Source organism: Cryptomeria japonica, chromosome 11 (assembly GCF_030272615.1).
Source record: "Cryptomeria japonica chromosome 11, Sugi_1.0, whole genome shotgun sequence".
Lineage (NCBI taxonomy): Eukaryota > Viridiplantae > Streptophyta > Pinopsida > Cupressales > Cupressaceae > Cryptomeria > Cryptomeria japonica.
In genome coordinates this window covers 291269130-291296049 of record NC_081415.1, presented here as the reverse complement: position 1 = coordinate 291296049, position 26920 = coordinate 291269130, and positions in this window count along the sequence as shown.

The following is a 26920-nucleotide window of genomic DNA, read 5'->3' as shown; positions in this document are numbered from 1 at the left end:
CTCTTGGATGTGCCTAACAATGGAACTCACTTTGAGTTCATAGTAGAACAACTCATGGTACCAGCATATGAAATACCATCTTCTGAATATGTTTGAATGATAGTGGGACCTAAATCTCCTTGGTACCGAGATATATATGCATATCTTTATGATCAACATGTGTCTCCTGATCTCTCACACAACCAAAGAAAGACACTTATCCGTCAAGCTGCAAGAAACATAATAATTGCTGATACTTTATACAGAAAAGTCCTAGATGGCACTTTACTCTGATGCCTCAATGTTGAGGAGGCACAAACTGCCTTGAAAGAAGTTCATGATGGTATCTGTGGGGAACACTCTTCTAGTCCTACATTAGCCAAAAAACTATTGAGAACTGGATACTATTGGCCAACAATGGAAAAAGATGCTTACACACATGTCCAGAAATGTAGACAATGCCAAATACATGGAGACCTGATCCATGTACCCGCTCAAGATATTCAACCAATTACATCACCATGGTCATTCTCACAATGGGGACTGGATCTTGTTGGGAAAATAAACCCTGCCTCCTCCAATGGACACAAGTTCATACTCACAGCTACTAAGTACTTTACCAAATGGGTTGAGGCAATCCCTATGACCTACACAACAAGAAAACAAATAGCTAAGTTCATCTTGAATTATATCATCTGCACATATGGAGTCCCCATGTGCATTGTTACTAACAATGGGTGACCCTAATCAAGAAGTAAATGAACTTTGTGATCAATTCCACATTCAACAACATTTAACAACTCCTTATTATACCTAAAGCAATGGTCAAGTAGAGGCAAAAAATAAAACCATATTGAAATTTTTAATGAATGTTGTCAATGACATTGGAAGAGACGAACATCTTCAACTAAATCCCTCTCTGGGCCTATCGAACTGGTGTCCATATAGCTATAGAATCTACACCTTACTCTTTAGTATATGGTTCAAAAGCCATTTTACCTATCGAGGTAGAATTGCCATCACTTAGAGTCTCTTTGAAAAACATCATATCAAAAGGAAGAATACAAAGCTTTTGATTAAGGTAAAAATAAGTTTTGAGGGGACCCGATACAAAAGAGAACCAAGGACTGGAACCCAACAGATAAGGCTACCCAAATAGATAGACATAAAACACCAGCAACCCTGACCAACACTAGAAAATGGATAGCAAGATACTATCCCAAATACAGGCACCTTGAACTAGGGGGGACGAGGGTTTTAGTTGGCTCCCTCAACTAGAAAAGAAAAAACAACACATTACTTCTTCCCTTTATGGGAATGAAGGGTCATATCAAAAGAAGTCACAGATTTAGATTTTCTCCTTTTCACCAAAATCCACCCTTCTTCCACCTTCGCAGCGGAATCCATCCAAGAAGTCGGGTGCAAAGGACCCGAGAAAGAGTCATCCAAGCCCAAAGAACCATCATCCAAAGAGCTAGCAGTATCAACTTCCTCCCTGTCAACAACGGGAAGGACAACCTCATCAGAAGAACCACTAGCCTATGATCCACAATCCCTAGCAAACACCAAAGGCCATGAAGAATCAGAGCCACCCTCCCTAGAGGAAGCCACCCCATCCACCACAGGAGCCACAGTAGCAGCCATGCTATCTTGAGAAACCACCTAGGAGAAACTTCATTGTGAAGAGTTCTTCACAATAACATAATGCTGATTTGAAGCATTGTTCCACCAAGACACAAAACATTTCTTTGTAAAACCAAGGTCACATTTAGCAGCCACATGACCCGTTTTAAATAACTTTCTGTAGCTGAAGGGAATCCCTTCATAGTCCAAAGGCTGAATCCAATGGTCCTTAGAAGACTTAAGCTTGATCTCTATAGGCAAACCCTTATACACATAAATGTCCACCAAAATGCGAGCATAGGTAGAATGACGAATATTAAAAGAATCAACATCAAACATCAAAAAGTCCCCAAGAGACTCACCCACTTCCTCCAGAAGAGAATCCACCCAAAGAAGAAGTGGAAGGTTAGGGAGCCAAACCCAAATAGGCATCTTGTTGAAAGTTTCAAAAGAGGGATTGAAATCTTTGTGCCAAGGCTTAACCATTAACACAAAACGATCATCCCAGCTGAAGAAGTGATCACATAAAAGACTACAGAGTTGCCCGTTTGCAAGAACTTGAATTTTTGGATGAAAAACAACAAAGCGCTCTGAATCATTTGCAAGGATATCAAAATTGAATGAAATGAAGATATAATAAAATATTAAACCCACATTGCTTCAAAGTAGGGGACATCATCCTTAAGGAGAATCAAAGAAACCTCGCAGGACATGAAAAACCAGGAAAGTTCGAACCTAACTGGTTAGGTTCTTTTGCCATAACAAAAGTGGTTGAAAATGGTGCTTATCATTTAACAATAGTGGAGGGAGATCCACTCCCAGATCCCATGAACAAAACACACTTAAAAAGATATTACATCTAAGGGATAGCTTAATTTTTCATTTACTTTCCGCATGTGCATATCATTTTCCTTAGCGCATTGCATCTCATATAGTTTCTTTCTCAAATGCACCGCATTCGCAATGTTCATAGCATATAATATTTATTTGTGCATATAGTTGCATCAATAAAACAAGGTGATTGTCTAATCATTCACCTATATGCATCGAAAGGAGATAAGGTGGTTTATTTTCCTAGATACGTGTTCATGAAGTCTTTAGGAGGTCTTTAGTCATTTATCTTCAACATCACCTTGTGATTAAGTTTTATCCATGGTTATGTGGAAGTCTCACTATGAAGGCTTGTTACCCAACATCTATCAATTGCTATATCTCACACATTAGTTACATGCTCTAAGTCATTACAGATATCTAGTTGGTCATGTGGCTAGTGAAAAATCTAAAATTCTACTTTAGTGTCGTTGTAATTGTCATATCCAAGTAGGTTTCATTACTTACAAGCCAAGGTAAGAAAATAAAAGAAAAAAGTGCTATGTCAAAATCAAAATCAAAACATCATGGAAAAAAGAGCAAAGATATATAACTGAAATATCATCCATAAAAGTGCAATAAAAGTTTGACTAAGGGAACATGCGAGTAACTCCATCAGGGCTATGGACACCTGCTGACAATGGAGCAATATTCAAGAGATTACAATGTATAACCTCATCGAGGCTATAGACGTCTGACTGTCAATGAGGCTCTATACATGATGCTTTTGAAGTCAGAATAACTCACATAGCTATCCACATAGGATTCCCAGGGTCTATAATGGTTATAAGAGTTGGAATAAATTCAAGTGCACACACATGGGCAAAAGGAGATCAAAGTTTCAAGAATTGATGGAGAAGTTTTATGTGCCTTCATTCATAAATCTTGGTTACATAGTGTGTTTTGTTGGATGAATTAAGGTTTTTAGAGAATGTATTGGACTCCTATCTCTGAAACCTTTCATACCTTTAATCCAATTAGTGCATTTCAAAATGAAAGACACACACAATCATCCTTGTTTGAATAAGAACTGAATTTTCATCATGTGTTTTGCATTAGCATAACTCATATCCAAAATTTATTGTCTCCATATGCATCACTTAGATCATCATGTCATAATAGGTCGACATACTGGGGGAATAACTAAAAAAATCCTAAAAATGAAAAAAAAGTCCTAAAAAATTCCTAAAAATCAGAAAAAGTCTTGAAAAAATCCAAAAAATTAGATAAAGTCCTGAAAAAATCCAAAAAATTAGAAAAAGTCCTGAAAAAACCCTAAAAATCGAAAAAGATCTTCAAAAAGAACTAAAAATAAAAAATAATCAAAACTTTCAATAAAATATCTCATGAGAAACAAATACCCTAGAAGATATCCAACAAACACTTCACACGAAGTTAAGAAAAGGATATAACTATCTTATCAAACATATGAAACCAAACTGATCAAGTCTTATCAATCGTCAAACTATCTTTATCAATGTGATCATTATCTTGTCTTAAATAGAAGAGTATACACTCGAAACCAGACATATCAGTCTTAAATGGGGTCTGCAACTTTCCAAAACCAGACATTGTCAACCATCACATCAAACAAATCAAAGAAAAGGCACACTTAGTTTAGCTGCTGAGTTTTGTCTAATTTGGTTTTTATCTTTTATCAATTGGCAAAGATCATGTTACTATGCTACTAGAGGATGTCCAAAAGTGACTAGAGGAGCTATGATGAGCATGATCCTTTTCTTTGTTTGTTGTTTGTGGTGTGAACCAATGAAGTTTTGGGGCAATTTCTCTAGTGGGTGTTTGTGATAGCTGGAGCATTTAGCTTGTGAATGCAACACATACCTCAACCCCTAGCGTAATTCCTAGAATGGAGGGTTCATTCCTTGTCTGCTAAGTGTTTGTTTCTTACAATGAGATATCTTTACATTTTGGTTCTTTATAACTTGGTGCACTAAGCTTCATTGTTACATAATAAGGCTCAATGATGATAATATATTGCACTTTGAATAAAGGCAAAGAAGAGTACTCATTGTTACTACTTACTAAGTTGCCATTAGTTTTATGTCCAAAGTCATTCTATATATACTCTAGTCAGTTACTACTACCGAAATATTCAGTCGGTAAGCACAGAGCAGTCGGTTATAGAAGAAAGTAGTCATAGAGCCTAGTATACACCAAGCTGTCTACCAAGTAATACTCTATGTCTACCGAGCAGCAATAATGATAAACCGAGTTAACACACACCGAGTGAAACGTGTTACCAGATTCATTGAACCTAGACACACATGAGAAAACGTGTTACAAGATCGAGGAACAAAGAACCGTTATCACATTGGAAATTGCACTTAAAGATTTTGTATGATTTTGAGGTCATCTATCCAATGAAATATTTTGTATGGTTATTCATTCGATAAATCATGTTTGTAAGATCGAAGCAATGAACAGATCACCGACATATGAGATTTATTTATACAACATGAATTGGGATCATAAAAAGAGAGAGAGATATATGAAACAAGACATGTGAAATAGATAAGAAAGCACTGACTATTGTGACTGTCAGAGACACAGAGGTCACTGAGAAGGATTTCAGAGAATAGTCAAGGAACATAGTAAACGGAAGGGTTTACTGAGTTAATCTATGGGCTACCGAGGTATGCTATAAGCAAGGTAATCTCATTTTGAGCACATAGAATCTGCTATAACATTTCAGATGTGAAGTTGCATTTATTTGTAAAGATTTTATTGTAATATTTTGAGTTGTAAGAGAAACCTTTAACAGGGTAAAAGACTCTAACAAAGTTTATAAATTGTAAATCCTTTAACCAGGTGCTGCATTTAGAATAAGTGTTGTAAAATCCTTTAGCAAGGTAGATCTAACGATCTTGATACTCCTAACAGGGCAAGCTATCAGAAATAGCTAAACATGTAGCTCTAACTGAGCACTCTTTATTATTGCAGTAGTGAAGTTGTGGGTGCCATCCCCACCACACTTTTTCTCTCTAACCAAGAGTTTCTACATAACCAAAATATACGTGTTATGGAGTGAATCATGTATGATTGTTATTTATTTGTTTTAGCATTATATCATGTTACAACAATTTTTTGGTTTATGCATAACTATAAAGTTATTGTTGAAGGAAGGATTTGAAGTACTGATTCACCCCTCCCCTCTCAGTACATTAGCTTTCCATATTGGGCCTAACAATTGGTATCAGAGCTTCAATCTTGGAAAAGGGTTTAACAGCCTAAAGAAAAAGATCTTATCAATGGAAGGCTATAAACAATCTCGGAGAATTGTGTATTTGCAAGAAGAGTTGGATCATGCTAATCAAGTGATTGCAGACATGCAAAGACAACTGCAAAAATCATTGAAAGTCAAAAGAATATTGTCTGATGATTTGCAGGACTCTCAAGAGTTAGTGGAATAAATTGAGACATCATCTGAGAACAGTATATCTGAAGAGACTGAAGAAATGATTGGACAATTGAAAGAAAAGAACAAAGCACTGACTAATCAGCTAAAAGAAATGAAAAGAGGACATGAACATTTCAGCACACAAATGACTGAAAATCTGGATGCATTGAGGATAGCCGAGGATAAAGTAACAGATCTAGAAAGAGAAAAACAACAGCTTGAAGCATTAGTGTTTGAAAAGAATGATGAAATCACTAGGATGATTGGAATACAAAGTAATTTGTCAGATCAATTGGGTTATGCACATCATGAAGCAAATCTGAAAGATGATGAGAATCAAGCATTAAAACTTGAACTATCAAGATTGACCGATGAACTTGAAACAGAGAAGAAATCCAAAGAAACACTGAAGAAGAGTTATGAAACATCAAAGATGTTGGATGAGCAAATGAATACAAGAAGACCCAACAAAGATGCAGGACTCGGTTACAAAGGAAAAGACTCTACCGAGAAGGGAATCCACACTATCGAGAGAGGAGAATCATCAAAGCAAGCTGGAAACAAGAAGAACATCAAAGGAAAGAAGCCTATTTGCAACTACTGTAGAAAACAAGGACATACTGCCAACTTGTGCCAAATCAGAAAAGGTAAGCAACTGAATGTCACTAGGTCTAATGGTTATTGTTACAATTGTAATAAATATGGTCACACATCGAACCAATATAGGACAAAGTCTGCTAGCAATTATCAGAAGGCAAAATTCAAAGGGTTTTGTAAAAACTGCAATAGATATGGACATAGTACCGAGAAGTGTTGGTTTAAGCAAAAGAACTATATGTGGTCTTCACACCGAGCAAATACTAGAGGCTACCAAACTCACACAGATCCTAACTGACAGTATTCTGCAGTACCATGTGGAAGATATGGACCTATAGGTGCCAACTGCTTTATAAGGTTTGGAATGAACAACCGAAGATCATGGAGAAATCCTAGTATGGCATGTTTTCATTGTCACAAAGTTGGACACTTGGCTAGAGATTGCAGAGATCAACCTAGAGAAGATGTTGAAGAAATAAAAAGCAAATTCCAAATGATTTGGAAAAAGAAGGAAATTGTGTCAAATGAAGAAAGCACCTTATCTACCGAGTTAGGTGCACCTATTCTAAATTAATCGGTAAAGGTATGAAGGGACTGCATTCTCTCAAGGTTAAATCTTAACAGTTCCTATTTTATCATGTACTTAATTCAAAATCTATATAATTAGAGATGCATTAGGAAATTCAAAATTTTATCAAGTCTTTTGGAAGCCTCTCTAGTCGGTAAATACAGGAAGTCTAGCTACTCGGTAAATGCATAAAAAGTAAGTGGAATCGAGTGCATTTAATGTCTTTTGACCTAACTGCATGGAGCCCGATAAGGTATATTGTGTATTTAAAGCTCTTGCGTGGTCATTTTACACTTACCAAGTTTTCAATAAAGCAGAGCAAAGCAATTCAAAGGCGATCAAATGTCCTCCGAAGCGAGATTCAAGGTATTTACATCAATCACAACGCATTGTCAAGCTAGTTTACCGATCATATCAGTTGTGAATATCTGTTTTACATTTGTAAGTGGAAAGTGTCTGTCGTTTAAAAGTTTTCAAACCCTAAGGATCCTTTGTTAAGTATTTATCCGAAATCTGCAATGGCACCAAAGATCCAGAAGCCTGTTGTTGTTGAGAACATTGAAAAGTCCTCACTGAAATACTCTCTAACTCCCAAAGTAGCATCTAAACCGGATGATAAAACTGCATTTTCACTCATTCCGGATAGGGTTTTACTATTTGAGGATGTCAGATTCTTCACTAAGTGTCGTGTTGAGGAACTAGGTCATGTTGAAATCAAGGACACATATGATGAATTGTGTACCGCTGGGAAATTGGATAGCAAGTATGAACACATTAAAATCAAGGGATTGACCAAAGCCCTAACCTATCCTCGTGTCTTCAAACCCCAATGGGTCAAGTTTGTTCTTAGCAGAGTTCATGATGATTTTATGTGGTTAGAGGAGCAACCATTCAAAATCACCAAGAAAATCATTCACTTGATCACCGGTTACCCTATTTTTGATCATGCCCGAGCTCAGAAAATGATATCACAAAAGGAATTGATCACTTTAACTAGAGTTGAATCTGATTGCAGAGGACTGAAACTGAACAATGTCACAGATGCAGAGCTAAAGTTTTCCATTAGAGTCATAGGTTATTGTTTCTTTCAATCGGCAAGGGAAAATAGTGTAACCTATGCAGCAGTCGATTTAGCATATAAAATTGTGAAGAAAGGAATGAAAATTGATCTATGCGAAGTATTGTTGAAAAACCTGCTTGAGAATCTAAACACCATAAGGAAGCTGAAGAAGAACAACTCGACTAACACACTAAAGTTTGGATCACTTTTGGTATGCATGTTTTTCTATTTTGAGAAATTCTTTCCATCAATCGGTAATGTAGTTTGGGAGCTACACCGACCAATCACCCATCAAATCAATGACTTCATCAAACGACTAGGTGTTAACTTTAATGATATCATGGATGATTACTTTAGCAAGTTTCAAGAAAAGATGCATAACAGGTATAGAATTCCACCCCAGCTAGTAGAGAAATACAAAGATGACATATGCTTTGAAGTAGACACTGACTACTGCTATGTTAATGTCATGGAACTGAGAACTCAATCTTTGCCACCTATGGGTTATAAGATTGATTTTGACATCACACAACAGTAGATAGATGCTTTTCTTACATTACCAAGGCATGCTATCGAGCTGAGATATGGTACATATGAAGAAGTTAAAGAGAAAGTTAAGATGAGCATTGTAGTACCAAAGGCTACAAGGAAAGCAACAAAAATGATCAAGGCATTAACGGAGAAATTTGGAGAAGGTTCTTCCTCCACACCTGTCAAGGGCACTATAGTCATCAGCGAGGAGGAATCTGAAGCCCAAGAGGTAGCTATTACATTGAGCACCGAGTTGCCTAAAGGGAAAGTTTTGAAAAGGAAGACACAGGATACATCAAAGGTATCACTGACTCCTTTAGTAAAGCGCCCAAACACAAGATCATCTGGGCGTCACCAAGTAAGAAACCAAAGAATGTTGCCACACCAAAGGTAACAAAAACTTATAAGAAATCTACTCGAAGACTCATTTTGACTAAAAGAGTCTAGTGACACTGAATCTGAAGATACAAGTAAATTTCAGATTGTTAAGAGCAAAAAGGAAGAAGTACATAGTGTTGATAATTTTTGTGCTAATCTAAAGCAATATGGTGGATTTGGAGCATTTAGATATGTAAAATATGACTCCAGATCTGATGTAGAAAAGAGACAAATTAAAGAAGTTGTCATCTGCACACTTTGGAAATTCGATCGGTCCCATTGGAAGTATCTAATTCTCTTCCAAAAAAGTTGTATTTTCATATTGATAACAGGTGGAAGTATGCTATGGACTCAGAGAAACAGATGAGAGAAAGAAGTCTGGTACATCTCTTTCCAGACATGTCGGTAGATGAAATAAGTGAACATCTGAAAAACTACCACTTAAACTTCCTAGTGAAGCAAAGAGCCTTGAAATTGATGAATGGCCTTTATCTGGATGTAGAGAATGAGACCAAGGAAAAATGGTAGGAAATCTTTTGAATCAAGAATGATGGTGAGCAAGTTGAAGTTGAAACAATTGATGTCACCGAACAAGATCTTGATATCACCGAGCAAGACCCTGCTGACACTATACAAATTGATGAGGATATCATGGACACCGAGGGACAAGAACAGGAAATGATAGAAGGGAATGCATATTCCAAACTGGTATCTAATGAGTTAGTTTTGGAACAAGTTTAGCCCTATCCTCTAGTCACTCAACCTGTTTCAACCGAGGCCCCTCGGGATACTGAACAAGGAACAAAGGGTCACAAGCCTACAGAAGGAGAAGCTACTTCTCAGGCCATCGGGGAACAGACTTCTCAAGCTCCTTCTAGCACTGAAAATGTTACAATTGAGACCCTAAGCAAGGATTCACCGAAGGCTACAACAAAGGTTCAAGAAATTGACAAAAGTGTTGCCTCTACCGAGCAACCTACCGAGGGTCAACAAGCCTCCCAAGCCATTGTATTAGTTCAACCGGTGAAAACTAAAGAAAAGAAAATGAAAAAGCATAGTTTCAAATTAGATTTGTCAAAACCAGTAGTGTTGCTGAATGTAGACGTTTCCAAATTAAAAGGGCAAGCACTCATTGAATTCGGTGAACTATGCAAAGCCAAAGCAGAACAAGAAAAACAAATGGCTATTCAAAAGAAAAACAAAGTACTTCAGAAGGTGAAAGCACTATTAATAGATATGCTACCTGAAGCTACAGTGACAAAAGATGCAGCCATCCATATTCAATTGGATGAACTCCTAGCTAAAATAGAGACATCTGGAGTAGACACATCTGAATATTTGAGCAAATTGAAGGACAAAGAGCTCACTACTAAAATTATTGAAGAGGTACAAAGAGCCATTGCTATTGGCAAAGTAAAAATTGTCAAATTCATTGCTGAGTTGTCCCCTCAACTCAAGCATATTCTTTATTTATTTCAGAAACTCTGTACATTCTCTTTATTCATTAAAGATATCAAAAATAAAATAGAAGTGATTGAGAAAGAGATCACCGATCTCTCAAATAAGTTGACCACTGAGCCAAACTCTATTCAGAATTTCTATACCAAGCTACAAACGCTCAAGACTCAACAATTGGAACTTAGGAATGAAGAGCACCAAATCAGGATGGACATTATGACTCTTCAAACCTTATTCATTCCACACTTGTCCTCCGTCCAAGAGTAGATCAACAAGGCTACCTCCCTATCCACTCAGTAAGAGGGAAGCACCTTAGATGGACTAATTTCACTGTTAGCTGACATTATAGCTCATAATTCACTCATGGATAGTGTCAAGGATGCCCTCTCTGCTGCTCTCACCAATGCAAGGACAAAGTACAAATCCATTTTTGACCAGTTGCCTCCACTGAATGGTAACTAAGTTTTGTTGTTTGTCAAAAAGGGGGAGTGTAGTATCAAAGTATCAAAGGGGGAGTGTAGTATACAGGGGAGTATACCAAGCAGAACAGAGTATCCAAATGCACAGTTGAATTTGACAGGGGAGTAGTATACCGAACAGTGAACCGAGCAGTTAATACAAAATATTGATCACCGAGCATGCAAAATCAAAGTTTTGTACAGTATACTGAAAAGGGGAGTATATCTAAATATACTATTTTATTGATAAATGTATATACTGTCTGTTTAGTCAAATTTTGTAAGTATATAGATTTTTGAGTTATGACTTTGAAAGAAGTTTTGTCAAACATCTCATCTAACGTCAAAAGGGGAGATTGTTACTACTTACTAAGTTGCCATTAGTTTTATGTCCAAAGTCATTCTATATATACTCTAGTCGGTTACTATTACCGAAATATTCAGTCGGTAAGCACAGAGCAGTCGGTTATAGAAGAAAGTAGTCACAGAGCCTAGTATACACCGAGCTATCTACCGAGTAACACTCTATGTCTACCGAGCAGCAATAATGATATACTGAGTTAACACACACCGAGTGAAACATGTTACCAGATTCATTGAACCTAGACACACATGGGAAAATGTGTTACAAGATCGAGGAACAAAGAACCGTTATCACATTGGAAATTGCACTTAAAGATTTGGTATGATTTTGAGGTCATCTATCCAATGAAATATTTTGTATGGTTATTCATTCGATAAATCATGTTTGTAAGATCGAAACAATGAATAGATCACCGACATACGAGATCTATCTATACAACATGAATTGGGATTAGAAAATGAGAGAGAGAGATATGAAACAAGACATGTGAAATAGATAAAGAAAGCACCGAGTATTGTGACTGTCAGAGACATAGAGGTCACCGAGAAGGATTTCAGAGAACAGTCAAGGAACAAAGTAAACAGAAGGGTTTACCAAGTTAATCTATGGGTTATCGAGGTATGCTATAAGCAAGGTAATCTCATTTTGAGCACATAGAATTTCCTATAACATTTCAGATGTGAAGTTGCAGATATTTGTAAAGATTTTATTGTAATATTTTGAGTTGTAAGAGAAACCTTTAACAGGGTAAAAGACTCTAACAAAGTCTATAAATTGTAAAGCCTTTAACCAGGTGCAACATTTAGAACAAGTGTTGTAAAATCCTTTAGCAAGGTAGATCTAATGATCTTGATACTCCTAACAAGGTAAGCTATCAGAAATAGCTAAACATGTAGCTCTAACCGAGCACTCTTTATTATTGCAGTAGTGAAGTTGTGGGTGCCATCCCCACCACAGTTTTTCTCTCTAACCAAGAGTTTCTGCGTAACCAAAATATATGTGTTATGGAGTGAATCATGTATGATTGTTATTTATTTATTTTAGCATTATATCATGTTACTGCAATTTTTTGGTTTATGCATAACTATAAAGTTATTGTTGAAGAAAGGATTTGAAGTACTGATTCACCCCTCCTCTCTCAGTACATTAGCTTTCCATATTGGGCCTAACACTCATCACTATCATTCATATCATATCATATCATATCAATTCTTGATATCAAGTTGACATGGTTGATTCTTCATTTTTAACATATCCTTTCATCATCTTATATTATCTCTCTTACATCAATCATTTCATCTTACTTACAATTCTTCTATTTTACCTAAGTCAAAGAGATAAAGTAATATGTTGGCACAGTTGAAACAAAAACATTAATTGCATTCATATAGCTCATTCACTTAGTTAGATCATTCTGTTAACTTCATATTCATTGTATTATCATGTTAAATTGCATTCATTCACCCACTTAGTAACATTTCATTTTATCACTATAATAGTTGCATTTCAATCATCATAGATAGTCACATACACTTAAAATGCATCGCATGAATATAAAAATAATTTAAGATCATCATATAAACAACCATATAATTGCATCACATAAAATAAGACATCATATAGAACCGCATCACACATCACATAGAAAGAAAAAATAAATCATATTGACTGCATAACATAAACATGCATCATCAATAGAACATAAGCATATAGAATGCCACCAAAACTACATATCATATAACTCAACAATGATAATGTGTCAAGGTATACAACAAAAATCCCAATGGCTTGACTAATATCATCAAATAAGTGTCAATTGACATTGCCCCTATCTCTAGGAGGATCTTGCCTATTGGATCCTACTCTAGGAGGTCCCAATGAAGCCCTAGGAGGACCCATCACTCCTTCGTTGCTTGTTTGTCGAATCATGTCTCTTCTTGATCTGCTCTGAGATCTATAGGCTCGATAGCTAGGCTCTCTCTAACCCTCAAGGATGACTCTCTCATAAGCATGCCTATAGTATAGAGCCTCATGTGTAGCACTGAAAAATCTATCCACCTGTGTCTGTGCATCATTCCCTGGACCAAAAAGTTGATCATAAGCATCCATGGTCAACTGTTGCCTCAGCACTGCATGAGCTCTCTCCTATTGAACGTGATCCCTCTCAGCCACAATCTTATCCCTCTCCGCTGCAATCTGATCCCTATCTGCCTCTGAGGCTCCATACTCTCTCTAGAAGTTCTCCCTATCATCCATCCACCGCTGTCTCAAAGTGGCAACTAGATCCTCCAGGCTCCTAATCCGAGCTCTCAAAACCTGCTCATCCTCACCCTCCTTGTCTCCATCTCCACCTCCCTCTATGTCTGACACATCTCCAACCCGGGGCATCTCAATGTCCTGCCCACCATTATCCCCACCATCACTCCCTCCACTGCCAGAGGACTCTGATAGAGAATCATTGCTCTCACTATCATTTCGGTCAGAGATGTTCATAGACTCAGTGTCTCCACTGAGGTCTGCATTATCCTCACTATCCTCCCATTCTACCTCTGTTGTTGCTACTATTGCGATCATCTCAATCTGACCTCCATCTTTTCCTCTACCATCCCACCCTCCGCCACCTCTCCCTCTACCTCTCTCTCTCCCTCTCCCTCTACCAAGATGAATCTGCTATATTATGATAAGAACTGTGGGATCCGTTAATGGCACTGGCATGTGATGAACCCACCAAGCATCATACTGAGTCGCACCTAGATCTGCCACCTTGGCTGACCAACCCCACTACAAAGGGCAAAGAGAATCAAAATTGGCTATAGAAACATGAGGCTATACACAAGACCCCCAATCCCTGATCTCTCGAGTAATTCGAGCGAAGTAAGATATCACATCTGGCACACCCTGTACCTCCCCAAACTGATGGAGTACCTGACCAGAAAGATGGATATCGATAACCCTGTGCCTACAAACATCTCAACCAATGAGATATTGATGTTTTCAACAATAAGTAAATGTTGAGCGTCATCGGCCCAATCACAACAATCAAGATATGGTCTCCAAGAGAAGTACTGCAAGATATCTATCTAATGTCTCTAGTATAGGGTGTTCCTCGAACCCCTATGTCTGATACGAACTATATATTTGTACACATATGGCTGCTCATCAACTAGATCAACATGAATCATTGGCCAAAAGATAGCCATATTCTCCCAAGCCCATACTTGGAGCAAAGTGATTTCACAACCAATAGATTTATGCTCCAAGTATACAATGCCATGCATCTGATGATATAAAGTGGCTAATAAGCACATACCCCAAGCAAAAACATGCATGTCAATGATCATATCTCAGATCACTCTACCCCATCCGACAGGGAAACCATGTGTCCGTCTATCAGGAATCAGTAAGCCAACAACGATAGAGCACAAAATGACAGTTAGGTAATCATAATCCAAATCATCCCATGGGATCTCATATCGACCCCATATAGGTAAGTCCTCCTCTGAGAACTCGAACAAACCACATAATCTGGCAACACCATCATCATGATCAAATGTAACTTGGGCGCTAGCAATAGGAATATGCAGAATGCGCTACACATCCTCCAGTGTGATTGATGCCTCACCAGTAGGTAAATGGAATGAAAAAGTCTTAGAATGCCAATGGTCAACTAAAGCAGTGATCATGGCCCTGTTGGTCGTAACCTCTGCAAGTGCAATATGTGATACAAGCTCAAGTGTCTGATCAAAGTAGTCTCCTCATCAAGAAGTTTATGATGATGCTCAAGACAATTTGGCCTCGTCTATCTACCAACCAGGACAGGGTAATGTGCCTACAAGATGAAATACATAAAAATATTAGATACTATATTCGCACGATGAAAACAACTAAGTCATTTTGGAAAAATCACAAAAACATCAATTCTGCATCAAATGTAATATGAACAGCCAAATGTGAATCATTTAATGCAAATGTGCATCAATACAAGCAATTACACACCATTTAAATCAAATGTGCACTAATTAAAACATTTGTGAATTATTAAAAATGGTTGCGCATTAATACAATCAAATGCGAATTATTAGAAGCAATTGTGCACAAATATAATCAATTGCTTATACACTAATAGGCAATTGCGCATTAAATATTTTTTTTGCTTTGACATCATCCTATAATATTTTTGAAAAACAAGCAAAAACGAACAAAGTTTTTGGAAAACTTACCATGCCTCCAGTGTTGGGTGGTCTCTAATATGACATGACTCGGTCAGGTAAATGCAACCTTGCTTTGTGACCCGCCATCACGCTCCAAAGTCGCAGGAAAGCACTAAAATCACTAAGAGCTCTACAAAATTAAATGAATGCAAATGAGTTAATTGGAAAGCCTTATCACTATTTATAGCTCAAAATTAGGGTTTTTACCACTCCAACGGTTGTGGTCCCCTTGAACTTCAAAGCACTTGTAGACCAGTCAAACTGACTCAAAATTGCATGAGACTTCACACGATTGCTCACTAACATAGTATCGAATAAATGATCTCAATTTCAGAATTTTCTGACCACTTTTTTCAAGGCAACATATAAACACTCTAAGCATCACTGGAGCAGAAAATTTTTGTTTTCTTTGAAACAACATTGTCTCGACATTGTGTCAAAGAGGGCAAATGTAGACACCTGAAAATGTCTCATCAATCATTGCTGATTATTTGTCTTATTAATTAAATAATTATTTAATTATTTAATTAAGCTAATTAATTCTTCTCAACTAACCTAATCAACATTATTCATTTTTCTTACTAATTATCAAATTTCTATCTATTAATCAACTCATCATCAAACCCCTTTCTCAAATATTAATTATTTAATCAATTTCGATTATTTTCCTTAATTAAATCATCTTTATTATTTAATTAATCACATTTCTAATGTTTAAATAATTTAGATTAATTAACTTATTCCTCCAATTCCCCAAATTCGAATTTCAATAATTCCATCTAATTTCATTTCTCTCAAATTCACAATTCCCCAAATGTGGATTTCAATTGATTTCATTTAATTCCAAATCATCAAATTAACATTTCACTAAATCTGAATTTCAATAAATTTCAGTTAATCTCATGTGCATTTCAACATTCAAAAATGCAAATTAAAATGAAATTGAATTTCAATTCAATCTCCTACAACACGTTGAAAATCATAACTGGTTCACCAATTCAGTTAACTAGTCAGTTAACTCTCCAATCTCCCCTTTGCACTCCAAATCACCTTTTCTAACTAATCAATCAATTCAGTCTTCTCCCTAATCAAATCAGTCATCTCCCCAATCTATCCAGTCAACTAGCTAATCTATTTAGTTCACTATCCAATCAATCTAGTGGACTACTCAATCTATTTAGTTAACAAATCAATCAACTCTATTAACTGATCAATCTAAATTATTTCACTCCTAATCAGAACTTGAGCTCAAAATCCCTCCCCATCTCTCATGAAAATCTATATAAACAAGATCATTTTCACAATTCAAGCTAGATCACACTCTTCAAAACAATTGTCATCTTATGCAAGAAATCCCAATGAAATACTTGAGAGCCACACCAACAATTTGGAGAAGAACAATGGAAGCAATAATGTGGAATAGGGAGTTTAATTACTTAGATCTTATATTTCTTGCATTTATTTCATTGAAATGTTTTATATCAGCTTGATTAATTAAGGATTTGTGGTCGTCCTTATTTCCTAATTAGCCTAATTTTATGATTTCAAGCATGAAAACAATAACCACTATCTGTTCTTGGTTGATCTCTTGTGCACAATACAAAATCTAAGAGTAAATATATCAAACGAGATCAATGGAGATCAAACCCTACTTGGCATGTGAATGGTATTATTGTTTCAATTTATTGATTTACATGTTCTTAGGTTTCTTCATTGGTGTATGGTGAATGCTTTGTTATAGAACTAGGGTTCTTCTTGTGGTTGGATATTTATGGTTTTGCAATAGTTTGTCATCATCATTTTTCACCGTATACAATTGCAATTCACCTTTTAACCTCTTACTCCAAGCCCCTAACTCTCTTGGAGATTTCTATAAAAGAGGCTTATTTTACCTATTTACGATATCTACAACTAGTGCCTACATCTAATATGCAAAAAATTTCTTAGAGATTTCATCATTGTTGTCATGGATCATATTTCTATCTTGCTTGCATCATTAATCAACCACACTCCATTTCTTTATGCCACCTTGTGTTAGTGTTTAATACTAAGAGCAAATACATGTTATTCACAAGATATTGAAAGATAGGAGAACAATGGAGTCAATTTTATCACGTGTGAAGGTAGAACTTTGTTGTTTCATTTGTTTACATTGCGTGATTTAGATCTCCATTGGTGTTGTTGAATGATTTTGTTGATTATAGGCTTGTGGCTGACCTAATCAGGGGTTTACAATAAGGTAACAATTTGATATTCAGACGATTCATCTTTTGTCCTCCATTGCCTAGCTCTCTCTTTGTGTGTGATAGGTGTTTGATTGTAAGTGATTATTGGGAGTTGTGGGGTTGAGGGATTAACTTCAACATTAACAACACTACATAAGGAAGTATGAGAATCTATCTCATAAAGATATAAACAAAATTGGTGAAAGATTTTGATGAAGACCATATGCCAACATCCTTCAAAAATCCTCTTCCAGCTAAACTCCTCCATTTGACTTCTTCACCCAATTCTTATAAAAGTTTTCTAAACTCTCTCCCTACTCAAGAAACTTACAAAAATGATCAAAAATCCCTTTTAACATTCACAAAGGGGAATTAAGTAGAAATATCAATCTCTAAAAATATTCCTAGTCATTTACACACGTGTGTGAGCAACTTCTTGTGACGACCCCTCCTCAAGAGCTTCCAATTGTCCTTTCATTTGTGTGAGGCATGGTAGTGAGAAATGTTTTCCATAAAGGAGCTTCCATGTGTTCCCACTAAGGAGTGATTCATGGAATGATAACAACCTTACCCTTGACTTGAAGATTCAAATTTTGTTACTCCCAAAAAGGACATGAAAATGGAGCCCGAAATTTAGATATAGTTTAATTTACACATGTCAATATGATCCCAAACCCTATACATATGACCCAAGACTCTAAAAATGAGAATACCAATTTAAGACCATCTTAGAACCCCTAAAAATATTAAACTAAAAAAAATCAACACTTAAGTTAACACTCTCTTCATCTACATTACTTGATCAGCTTAATTTACTTAACAAACATTGATTCCACACACAACAATGCAATAAATTTACAACATAGAAAGACCAATTCCACATTGCACAAGATCAATTTCACTTCAAGAAAGATAAATTTCACATTAACAAAAGACCTTAGCTCCTCCATATAGATTAGGACATGCATTATTGTTGATCACACATAAGATTACCAAGGGACCTTTGAATTCTCTATTGGTTTTAAATTGCCTACACATTCAATTAAACCCATTAATATGTTCATTATATAATCGAGGAAACTTGGAATGCAATCAAAATATTATTTAAAAATTCACAATTCAAGTATTAACTCAATTTTACTTCATCATAATGTGCATCATCAATAAAAAAAATATTTTCATATTGCATGCCCATAATTCCAATCCATCTAACATAGACATTTTGTTTCATTAAAAAAAACAACTAGATAACTAATTCTTATATAATCCTAATGAAATAATATACAATTGATACAATTTAATACACCGATATAAGAATAAAATAAAAATAGCATAACCAATAACCAATTCCTAGTAAGATCATCATCTCCATATACAACTAAATAATTAGTTTGATCCTAACATCCATTTGATTATATCAACTAGTATCAAGGAACCCACCAAAAGAGTAACACTAGACATAAGAAGGATGCACAAACCCTAGATTTACAAAAAGGAGTTAAAAATATTCACAAACTTTTAACATGTCATTATATCATAAAACACTTTTCAAAGATTTGAATAAGACAAATTGGATCACCATGAACAATCTTCTTGAGATATTGTTATGGGAATTTAATTAGGGGACATAGGTACCACGTATTGATTTTTCTATCTAATAGGTGTTTGGAATTAATTTTTTCATAGTTTATTTGTAGGTATTGTTATACTACTAGTATTGCATTAGATATGAGTATTTGTGAAACATCATTGACTAAATTTTATTATAATTGATATTTTTATTTATCAATAAATAATCTTAACTTTGGAGCCTAGGGATTTCCCTAAAAGGTTTTCTTTGGATACATCATTATGTTATAGTGAATGATTTTAATATATTTTTCTTAAAAAAAAATATTTTAGATAATATTTTATGTTTTTCTTTTCTCTCATATTAGAGTGTAGGAAGTATTTCTACGTATTAGCATCATTTTAGTTTATGCCACTACATCAAATGTCTAAAGATCACATAATTCATGTTCATCAGTTTATTATTTAAATGAAAAAATAGGAAATATATTTGTTATTGTTATTAGTATATTCAACCGAATTGTAGATAATTATTAATATGATTTTATGTGAAGTGGTTTGATTATGGGCCTAACATTTACGTAAAATTTGCATGGCACTTTTTTGTGTATTAAAAATTAGAACAATTTTTTAAATATCTACACAAAATTGTTGATTACTTTAGTATGTAATTACCCCATAACTTCCTATGTATTAAAGATTGTTTGGGAACATGTTATGTGTTAAATGTTTCAAAAGTAAGAATCATTTGTAGGAATGATGTTGATACTAACAACTTTGTTTGAGTTGAGATGTTTATAAACTTCATAGGTTTCTACTAATCAACTACTTAATTTCGTAAGGCTTTTACTATTAGTGGTATCTTTTGTATCATATAGAATATTATATGTGTTTTGAAAACTTAATTTGTTAATTTTATTTTCTATAATTATTAAAAATAACTTCACTACTTGAACCTTCTTCAATATGTATTTTAAAATCAACATGCTTAAAATGTTTTAGTTTATATATTGATAATAGTATTAAGTATAGGAAAGCCAAACATGTATTGAATTATTTTTTAATTATCCTCTTGAATATTGTAACTAAGAAGTGAATAATGTTGACGATTTGGAGGAATTGATTATGTGTTGCATTGATGTTTGTCATTGATGTCAACACTAGCTTGTTTGGTTGTCTATTGGGTTTCGGTGGAGTGGTTGGATTGCGATGTTGATCTGGAGATCATCTCCAGTATTCTCTAGTACGTTCAGTTTGGTGGAATTGGTTTGGTTCGATCATTCATGTGCGTGTCACATTCAATTGGTTCGGGATTTGGTGATCCAGAAGCTATCATATGTTCTTGTAAGCCTTTTGGTTACCGGTAAGGGTTTTACCGGCAGAGCTTTGTTGAACATCTTTTGATGGATTCGATAAGTGGTGTTGGTGTGGCTTCTAGAAGGTTCTCAGGATGCTGATGGTTATCATGTTCGTGTTCCAGTTGATTGGTGGTGTTGCATTTGGCTTATGGCGATCTATTTTAGGTCTGGTGCTATTCTGTTAGGTTATAGACCAGTTTATGTAACATGTTGGTGGATGCTCCCGATGTGTTACTAGTTGGATTTATTGTTTGGTTAATGTTGCTTTGTTCTTAGGCCAACTTGGGTTATCATTGGTCTGCGGGTTTATGTAATGGATTTGTTGTATTATCTTTTAGGTGGTCGACCTAATTGTTTAGGTCCCAAGTTTGTATAAATATGATGCAAGATCTCTTTGTAGATCACTGATCATGGGTTATGGGATTGCTTGTGTGTGAATAAATTTGTAATTATATGCAGAGGTTTTGGTCGATCATAGGTGATCGAATTGGGTTTGTGTAAGAGGTTTAAGACCTCTGGTATTGAGCTTAATTGGAACTGTACTCAGGCATATGAGATGCTATTCTTGCAGTTCACTCTTCTTTTCAGATTGTAGTCTGAATATTTCTATAGTCAGTAAGGCTCTTTTGTGATGAGAAATGAGCTCCAGGCAGTGTGCCTTCCTGCATGTGCATGCCCCTTTATTGTAATCACATACTTACTGCAAAAGTATCATCTGACTGTGGGTAGGGCTTCCCACCATGGTTTTTCCCTTTATCAAGTTTTCCACGTACAAATCTTGGTGTTATGTGTTGTGGATGCATGGTATTTGGTTTATGATTTATGGTTGTGCTTAATTGATATATCTGCTATTCTAGTAAAAGGTTTCGTGTGGTTAAAGTTTCATAATCTATTGACAACTACTTCACCCAGCCCTCTCAGTTGTCCATCGATTATCTTAACAATTGGTATCAGAGCTTGGTCCTCTTTGCAAAAGCTTAACCACTTGAGGAAGATCCTATGACGAGTAATCATTCAACTTCAATTACTTACCAAAAGGACAACCCTAGGCTTGAAGGAACAAATTATAGAGTATGGAAGCTTCAGATGGAGACTCATCTGAGATGTCTTAGCAAAGAGATTTGAGAGATCACTAAGAAAGTCTATACTCCTTATGATCCGACATCTGGCAATCCTCCTCTGACAGACTTGGATAAGAACATTGAAAATGACTGCAAAGCTAGAGAAGCCCTTTTGAGCGCCCTTTCAGATCAGAAAGTAATGGGATTAACAGACAAATCATCTACAAAAGCTATATGGGATAAGTTGGAGACTCTGAATGAAGGTGACCCTACTGTTAAAATTTCTAAACTTGATGGTTACCGAGTGAGATATGAGAACCTGAGAATGAAGGAAGATTAAAGAATTGTTGCTTTTATGGAAAGAGTCAATGAAATTGTCTTGGGAATTCAATATCATGGTGGATCTCTGAGCGAAGATGATATTGTTTCTAAAGTATTCAGAGATTTGCCACCGGCTTACAAAATGAAGGTTACTGCAATCAATGAACTGAGAACAATGTCTAACTCTTTTGTCAATAGGGATATTTTGGTTGGAAAGTTATCTATTTTTGAGCTTGAAGATTTCGGTCCTCAAGGAGCTGCAAAGACTAAATCTTCTTTCAATGCATCTACATCATCAACCAGCAAGAAGGATTGGAATGTATTATATGCAAAGGAACTAGAGGATATGAAGAAAGAAGATGAAGAGCTTGAGCAACTTGAAGCCCTATTTGCTAGAAGGGTACCTCAAGGTCAGACATGAAGTAAGTATGAAGGAAAATCACCTTTCAAATGTTTTGCATGTAATAAGATAGGTCATTTTGCATCTAGATGTCTTGATAGGAATTCAAGATTTGAAGAAAAAGTTAGAAGATCTTTTAAGACTAACCATGAATATCATAACAAGCATAAGTACAGGAGGAACAAAGACAAATCATGCTACTATGCTAATGAGGAAGGTGTAACTGATGATTTTGATGATGAACCAACAAAAGACTCAGCTAGTGGATCTGACAATGGAAAGGAATGGGTATCTTAGCTATCAAGGAATATGCTCCAGAACCTGTCATTCAAAATGAAGAGAAGGCCCTTGTTGCTAAAGTTGAAGACAAGAATGAATGGGTGATAGACAGTGGATGTTCACATCATATGACTGGAGATAAAAGGAAGTTTCTATCTTTGCAAGAGTTTGATGGAGGTTTGGTCAGATTTGGAGATGACAAAGCATGCATGATCAGAGGAAGATGAACTATATCATTGGATGGTACGCATAACACTAATCCGCTAGTGCCTGCACCGGAACTAAATGTTGAACCAGTTACCCCGATAGTATTGGAAAATTCAATAGTAACTGAAGATCAGAGTAGAGAAACAGAAAGTCAGAAGACTCCTAGGTATGTAAGGTTGAATCATTCAGAAGATAAGATCATTGGAGATAAGAGCAAAGGAGTGATGACAAGAAGAAGGTTGGTAGTTGAAGAGGTATGCTTAATTTATCAAATTGAACCAACATCAATAGTTGAGGCATCTAAGGATGAATGTTGGATGAAAGCTATGGAAGAGGAATTGGATCAGAAAGAAAAGATCAACACATGGACTTTAATTCCCCGACCTAAAAAATAAGAATGTTATTGGAACTAAATGGGTTTTTAGGAATAAATTGAATGAAGATGGACAAGTTGTGAGGGGCAAGGCTATATTGGTCAGCAAAGGATATTATCAGAATGAAGGAATTGATTATGATGAAGCTTTTGCTGCCCATAAGAAATACAAGGTTTATCAGATGGATGTTAAGTGTGCATTTCTGAATGGAGATCTTGAAGAAGAAGTCTACATTGAGCAGCTTGATGGATTTTCTCTTTCAGATGACAAAAACATGGTTTATAGATTGAGGAAAGCTTTATATGGATTGAAGCGAGCCCCTAGAGATTGGTATACCAGATTGGACAAATATCTTTTGAAGCTTGATTTCACTAAAGGTAATGCTAACAGTAACTTATATTATAAGATCACTAATGATGACATATTGATTATTGAGGTCTTTGTTGATGATATCATTTTTGGAGGTGAAGAAAAGTTATGTATGGAATTCTCTGATAATATGAAGAATGAATTTGAGATGTCTATGATTGGAGAAATGTGATTTTTCTTAGGTTTGCAGATTATTCAGACTAATAAAGGTATTTTCATCTATCAAACTAAGTATGCTAGAGAGTTGTTGAAGAAATTTGGTATGGAAAATTCCAAACCGGTTGGTACTCCTATGGTTACAAGTGAGAAATTGACAAAGAAACATGTATCAACTCCTGTAAATCCTACAAGGTATAAATCTATGATTGGAGGTCTGTTATATTTGACTCAGACTAGATTGGATATAATGAATGCAATTTGTATTGTATCAAGATATCAGAGTGATCCTAGAGAGAATCATGAGAATGCAGTGAAAAGAATTTTCAGATCTTTACAAGGAACAACTGAATATGGTTTGTGGTATCCTAAAGATGGTGACTTTACACTATGTGCATATATAGATGCAGATTGGGTTGGAGATATAGATGACCGAAAAAGCACATCTGGTGGAGCTTTCTTTCTTGAAAAGAAACTTGTTTCATGGATCAACAAGAAACAATCATGTACTTCTTTATCTACTATTGAAGCTGAGTATGTTGTTGTTGCTACTAGTTGTACACAAGTTCTATGGAGAAAGCAAATGTTGAAAGATATAAGGGTAGATTGTGATGAACCGGTAGTTATTCATTGTGATAACTCTACTACTATTGACATATCAAATAATCAGGGACTTTATAATAAGAAAAAGCACATATCAATCAAGTATAAATTTCCGAAGGAAAAGGTAGAAGCAAATGAAGTCAGATTGGTTTATATGAACACTAAAGAGAAAACTGTAGATATCTTCACTAAACCTTTGCCCAAGGAATCATTTAAGTACTTTAGAGATAGATTGGGGGTCTTTGCCCCTCTGGTAGAGACTTAAGTGATGCTAATTGGCATCAGTCCGGTATGCATTATCAAAACTATCATTAATTTCGGATTGATGAGTTGGTGCTACTACTCAGGGGGAGAAGTCAGCTGTGTGGTTTAGAGGATCTATGGTTTTTCTTTGATGTTTATGTCAGATTTTTGTCATTGATGTCAAAGGGGGAGAGATATACATGTGAAAAATAGAGCTTAACAGAGGTATCGATCAAAGGGGGAGTTTGGTCTATGGATGGTTAACTGGTTCAAAACTTCATTGATATATCATTTGTTGGGTGTCTTCCATTGGGGGAGACTTGTTTGGCATTTGGATATTTTTCACATCTAGTGTTGCCATCAATGCCAAAGGGGGAGATTGTTGGAAATTTGGAGGAATTGATTATGTGTTGCATTGATGTTTATCATTGATGTCAACACCAGCTTGTTTGGTTGTCTATCGGGTTCTGATAGATTGGTTGAATTGCAATGTTGATTTGGAGATCATCTTCGGTATTCTCCGGTACATTTAGTTTGGTGGAATTGGTTTGGTTTGGTCATTCATGTGTATGTCACATTCAGTTGGTTCAAGATTTGGTGATCCAGAAGCTATCATATGTTCTAGTAAGCCTTTTGGTTACTGGTAAGGGTTTTACCAATAGAGATTTGTTGAAGATCTTTTGATGGATTCAATAAGTGGTGTTGGTGCAGCTTCTAGAAGGTTCTCAGGATGCTAATGGTTATCATGTTCATGTTCCATTTGATTGTTGGTGTTGCATTTGGCTTATGGCGACCTATTTTTGGTCCCGTACTATTCTATTAGGTTATGGACCGGATTATGTAACGTGTTGGTGGATGCTCCGGATGCATTACCGACTGGATTTATTGTTTGGTTAATGTTGCTTCAGTCTTAGGCCGACTTGGGTTATCATTAGTTTGTGGGTTTATGTAATGGATTTATTGTATTATCTTTTAGGTGGCCAACCTAATTGTTTAGGTCCCGGGTTTGTATAAATCTGATGTAAGATCTCTTTGTAGATCATCGATCATGGGTTATGGGATTATCAGTGTGTGAATAAAGTTGTAATCATATGTAGAGGTTTTGGTCGATCATAGGTGATCAAATTGGGTTTGTGTAAGAGGTTTAAGACCTCCAGTATTGAGCTTAATTGGAACTGTACTCAGGCATAGGAGATGTTATTCTTGCAGTTCATTCTTCTTTCCAGATTGTAGTCCGAAGATTTCTGTAGTCAATGAGGCTCTTTTATGATGAGTAGTGTGCTCTAGGCAATGTTCCTTCCTACATGTGCAGGCCCCTTTATTGTAATCCTATACTTACTGTAGAAGTATCATCTGATTGTGGGTAGGGTTTCCCATCGTGGTTTTTCCCTTTACTAGGTTTTCCACATACAAATCTTGGTGCTATGTGTTGTGGATGCATGGTATTTGGTTTATGATTTATGTTTGTGCTTAATTGATATATCTGCTATTCCGGTAAAAGGTTTTAAGTGCTTAAAGTTTCATAATCTGTTGACAACTTATTCACCCCCCCCCCCCGCCCTCTCAGTTGTCCACCGGTTATCCTAACAAATAATACTATAGAAGCATTTTAAATAAAAAATATGGAGAAAAATATAGATCCAAGGAACATCTACTAGAGGTGGAACATTTATGTAAAATTGTTGTAAGGGAAAATAACACCCATCACATAAATATCCTAGGTAAATGAATTGATCATAATGCATAACAAATTTAACTTGGGATAAAGGGACGAAGTTGATAAAATGTATTAAAAAAGACCTCAAAAATTAAATTAATAAAACAACCATATTTATCTTGAAATGTAATGAGGATATGTTGTGACAGATGTTAGATTTGTCTCCATATATATCAATGAATTGGAAATAATTGGACAAAGGGATCTATGTTATTGAATTTCTTATTTGATGCTCTAATCAACTACTACAGTTGGTCCAATTTTTTAATTATAGAATTGACCTCTATATCTATGGATATGAACCCTACACGTGGATTTGAACTTGGAATGTGTTGGCACTAGAATGTAATAGTTTATATTTGATCCATGTCTAGGACCAAGATATTGATAGAAATGCGTGATTTTACAAGCACATATATCAATATTTATAGATAATCATGCACACATTATATTTAGGATAGAATTTGATGATTTTATTAATTGATTGTGAATGAAACTATATGTAGCTTAGGTGGCATTAGGG